At 43.2% G+C, this 6,360-nt stretch overlaps 1 pseudogene; it reads right to left on the bottom strand.

The window, feature by feature from the left end:
* Window positions 1-3,981: 3,981 nt before the first annotated feature.
* LOC102811817 lies at window positions 3,982-5,290 on the bottom strand (annotated as a pseudogene).
* Window positions 5,291-6,360: the final 1,070 nt, after the last annotated feature.

The raw sequence follows: 6,360 nt of genomic DNA, 5'->3' as shown, positions 1-6,360 counted from the left end.
AAAATTTGCTTCAGGGATTAAAAACCTGAGTGGACTGCCCACTTGGTGTGCTCTCTGGCTTGTTCCTGTACGTCTATACGCACGCATCCTCTTACAGGAGTAAATTTTGCTTTGCCAACGTAATTTAATCTTACTGAGTATCTTTTGTGTGACATCAGAATTAATTTATAACATTGTTAAGTGCCATTGAGTCAATTCTGGCTCATAGGTTTCCGAGAAGCAGTTGGTGGGTTTGAACTGCCAACCTTGTGGTTCACAGTCCAGTTCTGATCTTACAGTGCCACACCAGGAGTCCATTGGTTCCGAGACTGTTGTTGTTAAGTGCCATCAAGTCAGTTCCAACTCATAGCCACCCTGTATAGGGTTTCCGAGGTTCTATGATACAGGGATGGAGACATAGGTTGAAGGGGTAAAGGAGAGGAAATAATGTTAAGATGTTTGACTGTTTAGCAGATATAGGGTTCCCCTGCCTACTAATGGGACATTCCCAATTGAAAAGACATACAGACCAACCCCAAACCAACGGAAAGGCTAGAAGAACAGAAGATACTTCTTGAAAGAAAGACTAGTGGTGGGTGGGTGAGGGAGCAGAACGAAATACTGCCCGGTCCTGGGCCAACCTCACTACTGTTGTCACACTTGAGTCCATCAATGCTGCCACTTGGCCAATCCATCTTGTTCAGGTCTTCCTCTTTTTCTCTGACCCTCCACCTTACCAAACATGATATCCTTCTCCAGTGGGTCCCTCCTGACAATATGTCTGAAGTATGAGAGATGAAGTTTGGCCATCTTGGCCTCCAAGGAGCACTCTGGCTACACTTCTTCCAAAATGGATCTACTGGTTCTTTTGGCAGCCCATGGCACTTTCAATATTCTTCTCCACACCATAACTCAAAAGCATCAATTCTTCTACGGTCTTCCTTATTCACTGTCCAGCTTTCATATGCGTATGAGGTTACTGAAATAACCATAAGGTTATTGATGTTGCTGGAAATCCATAATTTAGACGTATCCTAATACACTCTCTAAACAATGCAAGGTTTTGAACAGCTTCATGTGGCCCCTTGGTTTCAGTGAGGGCTCTAAAGGAAAGTAAGTGGGGAAGTGGGGGAGGCTCAAGCTAATTTGAATATTGTTGTTGTTGTTAAGTGCTGTCCAGTCAGTTCCGCCTCATAGTGATGCTGTATAGGGTTACTGAGGAGCAGAACTTTGTGGTTCAAACCAACCTTGTAGTCTAGCACATTAAGCCCACAGCACCACACCAGGACTCCAATTTGTATAAAACAGTAATTAATTGGTTAGAAATTACTTTGTTGGTAAGTGCCATCAAGTCAGTTCTGACCCATAGCGATCCCAGAATCTACTTATACCTGTTTCATTCATCCAAAGGATACAAAAACTGTGCCATCAGAGCAATGGCTCTCAATGGGGGAAATGAAATGGGAGGACTTAGGGTACAAAGCAACACCTAAACCCAAGTCATGCCATTGAACCAATCTCTTTCACAACAACCTTGTAAGAGCTGGTGTTCTCCAGGGATCCTGAGAATATACCTTTTTTTTTTTTTTTTGCCTCTTTATTGTAAATTGTGTGAAGGTTAACAGAGCAGATCATCAGTTTTGCATTCAACAAATCACACATTTTGTTTTGTTTCAATGGCTGTAATCCCTCTCCCCCACTAACATCAGTTTTTCTACCTATATCCAAAGTCATTTGTTAAAATTTATTTCTGAATACAATCTAGAGTCATTAAAAACTGCCCTTGAACACCAAGCTTTTGAATAACATGATTAGCATAATTAATGTCAATGAAAGATTGCTGAAATGGCAAATGTGTTACTACAGGTATTTATCACAAAAACAAAACAACCCTGCACTTGAGAGGAACACATTCACATGCCCCAAGGATAATGGTTCAGAGTATCATGTGCATTTCCAAAGCACAAAATAGGACCACTGAAAACTTGGAATTTTTATTTCTTAACTCTTCTCTCCTTTCCCCTTAAACTATTTTGTATTTAAATTAGAGGCAGAGATGACCGCTAAGCTGCCCTCTGGCACGGAGAAAGAAGGACCTTTTGGAATTGTCCTTTGGATTTTCAAGTGACATGCTGTTTCCCACACATGCCATCCTGCAGTCGTGCATTCCTTTTGCTGGAAGTACTTATTCTTGGCACTTTTGAGAGGTCAGGTTCAGTCTGACCCTCTCAGTAAAGTCTCCCTTTTCCTCCTCTCTCCTCAAGACGAACTGTGGTGTCTCGAATTTGTACACTCAACTATCCAATACTAACATAGAAACAGAGATTGGGCCTTGGTGGTCAACGTGTGGCCCTCTAACTGGATGACCAGCAGTAGTTGCTTCCCATGGGAATCCATGCAAATTGTAAAATCTCAGGCCCTGCCTAGGCCTCCTGAATCAGAGTGTCAATAAGCCCCATGGGATTTTTGTGCACTCAAGAGTTTGAACAGCACTGGGTTAGCGGACTTCTTTGTGGGGATCTTTCCCAAGTTCAGGGCAGGGGTTTGTTCCTGCTCCTCTCTGTAACCCAACTGTCCACTGGTTCCTATGTCTCACAAAGGAGAGATTCAGTAAAAGTTTAGTAAAAGCAGAAATGAGGCTGAGATTAAGGAAAAGGAGAGAGATTCACTTGGTTCAGGCTTCTGCAAGATTAGTTATTTTAGAGAAGATCCTAAGCTTGCTCCTTCTACCATTTGTTTCCTCTCCTGTTCTTGCCTTACAACTTTTTCCTCACTGTGAACCCTATTACTTTCATGTCAATTTTGACTCACAGTAATCCCAAATGTGCCAGAGTAGAACTGCACTCTGTAGGGCTTTTTTTAGGGCTCAATTTTCCAGAAGTAAATCTCTAGGCCTTTCTTTTGAAGTGTCTCTGGGCTGTGGACTAGACCCTAGAACGTTACAGTAAGAAGCTAAGCATGTTAAATGTGTATCCACCCAAGGAATCCTTTCTCACCATTAACTGTTTCTATTCTATGAGCCAAGATTCAGACTTTAGAAATCATCGCGTCCATTTTTTTAAATAACTCAAACCCACCAAATATATATCTGTATCACTCCTTGGAAACCTTGTACAGGGTTGCTATGAGTCGGAACTGACTCAATGGCTCTTAACAACAACAGCATATATAAAGGAGTCCTGGTGTGGCATTGTGGGTTAATGTGCTGGGCTGCAAGGTCAGTGGTTCAAGTTCACCAGCTGCTCCTTGGAAACCCTATACAGGGTCGCAATGAGTCAGAACCGACTCAATGGCACTTAACAACAACAAATATATATATAGTCTTGGTGTGATGATGTAGGACCAGCAATGGACTGCTAACCACAAGCTTGGTAGTTCAAACCCACCAGCTGCTCCTTAGAAACGCCACACAGGGTCACTATGTGTCAGAATCAATTCAAGGGCATGTAACAACAACACTATGTATATACACATGAGGGTACTTCAAAAAGTTTGTGGCAAAAAAAAAAAAAAAAATGGAACTGAAAGATAATGGAATTTTTTTCCCTAATATTTTTGAAGCTCCCATAGTATTTTCAGTAGCTTCATATGCACGTGAAAGGTGGACAATGAATAAGGAAGAACATAGAAGAATTGATGTATTTGAGTTATGGTCTTGGAGAAGAATATTAAAAGTACTATGGAATGTTAGAAGAATAAATGTATTGGAAGAAGTACAGCCAGAATGCTCCTTAGAAGCCAAAATGTCCAGACTCAGTGTCTCATACTTTGGACATGTTATCAGGAGGGACCAGTCCCTGGAGAAGGTTATCATGTTTGGTAAAGTGGAAGATCAACAAAAAAGAAGATCCCAATGAGATGGATTGGTACAGTGGTAGCAACAAGGGTTCCAGCATAGCAACAATTGTGAGGCTGGTGCAGGACTGGGCAGTGTTTCGTTCTATTGTGCTGAAGAGGTCACTATGAGTCGGAACCTAATTGACGGCACATTCAAGCCCTTTCCTAACACACTGACTCTGAGCTGTCTTCATTGCTGTCCATGCCTGACTGCCCCAGCTGCTCCGTCTTACTATTACTTGGTCTACTAGTTTTGAAGAATCCTAGGAACTTTTTCTTCTCCGTATCTGTTTCATCTTCTCTAAGTGATGATTTTCTAAAGGTTCCTCTTATATTGTCCCATGCACAGAGTTCCTTTTTCCCCAACTCATTCAGGGATTTGGAAAGCTCCAGCTTCTCCCCAAAAATGTTATCCCAGAAAAGAATGACATGCTCTGGACTGACTTCTCATTTTGCACAAATGACTGAAAGAATATTCTGGAGAGGTACTGCCAGGGACAAGTTAGGGCCCCTGGGGCCTTGGGCCTTTCTTACCCTGGCTTTCCCTGATAGTGGGGAGGACATCTCTAGTCCAACAAGAAGGTTGAGAATAGCCCAGAGACAGAGATGAGATCAAAACCCAAAATCCTGATAGAAGTAGCTGGGCACAGGCAGACGACCCACAAAGATACTGCCTAAAGCTGACAATTGCAGAAGGTGCCCCATTTCCATGCAGCTTGAACCCTTTGACTAAAAATCCATGGATATTCAACATATCACTCTTCCTAATTAATATGTATTAGCCTACCCTTTGAGGAAGAGGCCCCTTGCCTTTATAAGTCAGTGCACCCCAATCCCAAAAGGTCTTCTCGTGCGGGGAGACATACACGCATCTCTCTTTGAAGTGTACTTTCACTTTGACCTGATGTAATCTGTGCTCCATACTGCTATCAAGTCTACTCCACTTGTGGAAAAAGACCTGCTTCTCTCTCTGAAGCATACTTTTGCTTTGCAATAAAGAGATTCTAAGTGAATGATTATTGTTCGTGTGTGACTAAGCAGCAGTGACTTGGTGGGACTAATTCTTTAGAGCCCCCAAGAGCAAGAGGGACCAGGGAAAAACGTAACAGTACCTCAGGGCTCACACGCACAATGATTTTCTGTGTTCACAGGTAATTTACTACCAAATGCACAGATTTCTTACGAGCCTTAAGTGGCCCAGGCTTAGCCTTCTCTTCAGAAACTTTTTCTTTCAGAAACACAGTGTGTACATTAAGGTCCCAACTAAAGTATTTGGCTTAAAATTCAAAGGTGGTTGGGTTTCAAAAGACTGGATCTCAGATACATAGTAGGATGGATTCAGGTAGTTCTGAAGGCAAAGTTCAACCAGTGGGTCTATCATTGCATTGTTCCCGATGACCACACTCTTCTTCTCTAGCCCACTGGAAAGAACCACAGTGATACCCACCATACTGTTCTGCAGATATTCTTTCATGTTGATAAAGTTCCCCTGAGGACTGAATTCCAAATCTCTGCTAGGTTTCAGTTCGCCATGAACATCCAAAGTATCAGGCTTTCAGAAGAAGGGAAGCCCAAACCTTCATCTTCCTCTTCGGACATATTATCAAGAAGGACTAGTTCCTGGAGAAGGGTAGCATGCTTGGTAAAGTGGATGGTCAGTCAAAAAAAAAAAAGGGAGACCCCAACAAGATGAACTGGCACAGTGGCAGCAGCAGGGAACTCAAGCTAAATGATTCCTAGGTTGGTTTTCGTTCTGTTTGTTCTGTTGTGCATGAGGGAGCTATGAGTCGGCACTGACTCAACAGTACTAGCTGCTTCTGGGAAACCCTACAGAAGGTCACTGTGAGTCAAAACCAACTCGAAGGCACTTAACAGCAACAACAGCAAGAACTCCAAACCACATGAGGAGGCTTAAAAAAAAAGGTTTGTGGAAATTTTCTATGATCTGATTTCCAGCAAGATGGCAGACTAGCAGATGTACTATAGAACCCTCCTGCTCTCTGGGAGTTCGGAGTCACGTGGTTGAGAGCCAAACCCGCGTGAGGTGAGGGCCGGCTGTGCCACTGTGGTGTGTCGCTTTGGTACCTGGATCAGGTGGGCTTGGCTCCAGACCTACAAAACCCACAGAGCCACCAGACCAGTAGTCCACCTGTCCCGTTGCCCCCAGCTTCCCCTCCCTATGATTCTAATTTCCATTCTACCTACCCCTTCTGAACTTTGTTCCTTTTGTTCTTGAATGGTTGACCTTTCCATGGTTAGTATACCTTGCTGTGTCGTTGCCCTCCTATATACCTATCTACTGCTTGGCTAAAAATTGAGCCACGAGGTAATGTCCGTTCCAGATCTGAAGGGTGATAAAAGGTCTTAGACTCCGGTTCCTCCAGTCTCTTTCTGACCAGTAAAGCCAGTCTTCTTTTCATACTTTTCAGTGTGTTCCACATCCTCTCCCTCTCTATCCAGGCCCTTCCAATGTGATCCCTTTCAGAGCAGTAGGTCATGGTGGCCAGGCAGCATCTACTTCTTCTGGTCTCAGGGTTGTGGGGA

The sequence above is a fragment of the Chrysochloris asiatica genome, unplaced genomic scaffold, assembly GCF_000296735.1.
Source record: "Chrysochloris asiatica unplaced genomic scaffold, ChrAsi1.0 scaffold00178, whole genome shotgun sequence".
NCBI lineage: Eukaryota > Metazoa > Chordata > Mammalia > Afrosoricida > Chrysochloridae > Chrysochloris > Chrysochloris asiatica.
The sequence above is the reverse complement of the archived record's forward strand: the minus strand, read 5'-3'. Positions and strand labels throughout refer to the sequence as shown.